Here is a 3,612-nt window from a genome sequence, read left to right on the forward strand (position 1 = left end):
TGCTGTTAGCCTTATGGGAACATCGATTCATTGCACGGGACGGCCATGCAGGGGATGGTGCTTGCCTGCGGTTGATTTGTCTGCTCAGTCAAACAGACTAGGGTAGCATCACAACAACAACAACAACAACAACAACTAGAGTTCCTTCCAAAGGGGGGATCACACCAGCCGGGAGCCGATACATATATGGGGCGGCTCGGAATTTCACCTTGACCTTGACCTACCTTCACCAATTTCGAACTCGTAGGTGATTTTCATCCCTACTACACACCTGTAAAATTTTGTGGTTAAATCTTGAGTGGTTGCGAAGTTATCGTGCTAACAGACACATAGACAAACTGAAAACAATACCAGCTTCGCTATCGTGGCTGGTAATAACAACTAATTGCCAACGGCCATGCCACGTTGAGTACACCGCTTCCCATCCGATCAGCGAAGTTAAGCAACGTTGGGTCTGGTTAGTACTTGGATGGGTGACTGCCTGGGAACACCAGATGCTGTTGGCATCCCTACGTGTCAAGTGGGGTTGGTGGAGGATTAATGCCCCTCCCTGTAAAACAATTAACTCTAAGCCCTTGGCCACCCCATTTGGGATACATGGCATCTGGCAATGGATGGATGGATGGTCTTCCCACCAGTGTCTACCTGCATTTTTTTTTTTATGTAAGGAAAAAGGAACCAAAGGCCATGAACCCGCAGTAACAGTTCCCTCCAAGAGAAAAACAAAATACAATAGAGAGCCAAATTCAAGATCCGATCATTTTGAGATGCCTGGACACACTGTGTTTGAAAGATTGGAGATCATAGGCAGCAGGAAATACAGACAGAGGGAGACAGTTCCAGAGCTGACCTGTTGCATAAATGAAAGACTGGGAGTAACGGTTAACTCTTGCATTAGAGAGTTGGACAGAAAAGGGATGAGAATTTGCTGCCAGACGGGTGCTACGCGCCCGTCGTAGAGGTGGAGGAATGCAAGCACACAGTTCAGAGGAGCAGTGACCATTAAAGTAGTGATAGAAAAGAGATAAAGATGCAACAGTGCAGCGAAGAGACAGAGGTTGAAGGGAGTCAGTAAGAGGAGGAGAGTTAATGAGATGAAAAGCCTTTGACTCCACCCTATTGACAAGAGCTGTATGTGGGGAGCCTCCCCACACATGCGAGTTGTACTCCACACAGGGACGGATAAAACTCCTGTATAGAGTCAACAATTGTGCAGGGGTAAAGAAAGAGTGGAGTCGGCTTAGCACACCCAATCTCTTGGAAGCAGATTTTACAAGAGATGTAATATGATCTTTCCAAGATAAGTTCCGAGTAAATGAAACCCCAAGCATGTTCAAGGAAGATGCAGGATTAAGCTGAATATTATTAAACATTAGTGGGTATACCTGTGGAAGATTTTGTCGGGTTAATAGGTGTAAGAACTGAGTCTTACATGCATTAAAAACAACCATATTATTTTTACCCCAGTCAGAGATACAAGCCAAGTCAGACATTAGGTGTGCCATAGCCTCATCCCTTGTTTGTTGAAGCAACTGTTGAGATGGGCGTTGCGGGAACCGAATGGAAAGGTGAAAGGTGGAGTCATCAGCGTATGAGTGGATAGGGTTAGATGTACAGCGTAGAAGATCATTGATGAATAAAAGGAAGAGAGTTGGTGATAGGACAGAGCCCTGAGGAACACCACTGTTGATAGATCTAGGAGAAGAACGATGGCCGTCTACAACAGCGGCTATAGAACGACCAGAAAGGAAGCTAGCAATGAAGGCACAGATAGAAGGATAAAAACCGTAGGAGGGCAGTTTGGAAATTAAAGATTTATGCCAGACTCGATCGAAAGCCTTTGAGATGTCAAGTGCAATGGCAAAGCTTTCGCCAAAGTCCCGAAAGGAGGATTTTCAGGAGTCTGAAAGGTAGGTGAGAATACCGCATGTGGAGCGTCCCTGACGGAACCCGTAATGACGATCAGAAAGAAGGTTGTGATAGGAAAGATGCCTTAAAATATTTCTATTGAGAATTGACTCGAAAACTTTTGAAATACAGGACGTTAAAGCAATTGGACGATAGTTGGAGGGTTGAGAGTGGTCACCCTTCTTTGGGACTGGCTGAATGAGAGCAAACTTCCAGCAAGAAGGAAAGGTACAAGTTAACAGACAAAGGAGAAAGAGTTTGCCTAGTATAGGCAGGGTGTAAGCACAGAAGCACAGTTCTTGAGAACAACAGGAGGGACCCCATCAGGCCCATATGCCTTGTTAGTACTGAGGCCAGTGATGGCAGAAAATACATCAACTGAAGAAATTTTAATGTCCGCCATGAGGAAGTCAGAGGGGGAAAGTGATGGGGGAACAGCACCGGAATCGTCTAAGGTGGAATTCGAGGAGAAAGTCTGTGCGAAGAGATCTGCTTTATCAGTAGAAGAAATAGCTACAGAACCATCAGAGTAGAAAAGAGGAGGGAAGGATGATGAGGTAAAGTTGTTAGAAAGATTTTTGGCATGGTGCCAAAAGGAGCGGGAAGAATTCGAGTTGGAGAGTTAAGAGCATTTAGTATGGATGAAATTATATTTAGTAGAACGAAGAACAGACTTAGCACGATTCCGGGCAGAAACGTAAAGATGATGTGATTCAGGGGTGGGTTGGCTCCGGTACCTTTTGTAGGCCCTCTCCTTGTTGCGGACAGCATTAGAACAAGCGTGATTAAACCAAGGCTTTCTTGCGTTAGTCAAAGGATATGAGAAAGGAATGCATGCTTCCATGCCCGAGAGAATAACCTCCGTAATGCGCAAGGCACACTCAGATGGCTCCCGGCCATGGAAGCAATAATCATTCCAGGGAAAATCAAAAAAGTACTGCCTGAGGGCCTCCCAGTTCGCGGCTCCAAAATGCCACAGACGACGTTTCCCTGGAGGGTCCACAGGCCGTACCGGAGTGATAGGACAGGTTAAGGTAATAAGGTTGTGATCGGAGGAGCCCAACGGAGAGAAAAGATTAACAGAGTAAGCAGAAGGATTAGTTGTGAGGAAGAGGTCAAGTATGTTGGAGCTCTCTCCAAGGCGGTCAGGGATACGGGTAAGGTGCTGTACAAGCTGCTCTAGGTCATTAAGGATTGAAAAGATGTAGGCTTGTTCGCCAGGTGGATCCGTGAAAGGAGAGGAGAGCCAAAGGTGGTGGTGAACATTGAAATCTCCAAGAATGGAGATTTCAGAGAAAGGAGAAATGGACAGAATGTGTTCCATCGTAGAAGTAAGACAGTCGAAGAATTTTGATAGTCAGTAGAATTAGGGGATAAGTAAACAGCACAGATATATTTAGTCAGAGAATGACAGGAAAGTCGAAGCCAGAGTGTAGAGAATTCAGAAGAATCGAGTTCAGGAACACGAGAGCAAGATAAGTCGTTGCGTATATATACACAACAGCCACCTTTGGCTTTGAAATGAGTATAGAGAAAGTAGGAGAATACAGAAAAGGGTTTGCTGTCAGTTGCCTCAGACAGCTGAGTCTCCGTTAGAAAAAGAAGGAGAGGTTTAGAGGAGGAGAGGTGGTGCTCAACAGAGCGAAAGTTAAAGGAAAGGCCGCGAATGTTGCAGAAATGAAGAAGAAGAGAGTCAGACAGTGG

At 45.5% G+C, this 3,612-nt stretch overlaps 1 non-coding gene across 1 annotated transcript; it reads left to right on the forward strand.

Annotated features, from left to right (window-relative positions):
* The first annotated feature begins 387 nt into the window (after positions 1-387).
* On the forward strand, positions 388-506 carry LOC145408868 (5S ribosomal RNA). The gene has a single exon (XR_013898986.1). It is a non-coding gene; the product is annotated as a 5S ribosomal RNA (ribosomal RNA).
* The last annotated feature ends 3,106 nt before the right edge of the window (positions 507-3,612 follow it).

This window comes from Coenobita brevimanus, chromosome 78 (assembly GCF_032717465.1).
Source record: "Coenobita brevimanus isolate Jiangsu-jjx chromosome 78, ASM3271746v2, whole genome shotgun sequence".
NCBI lineage: Eukaryota > Metazoa > Arthropoda > Malacostraca > Decapoda > Coenobitidae > Coenobita > Coenobita brevimanus.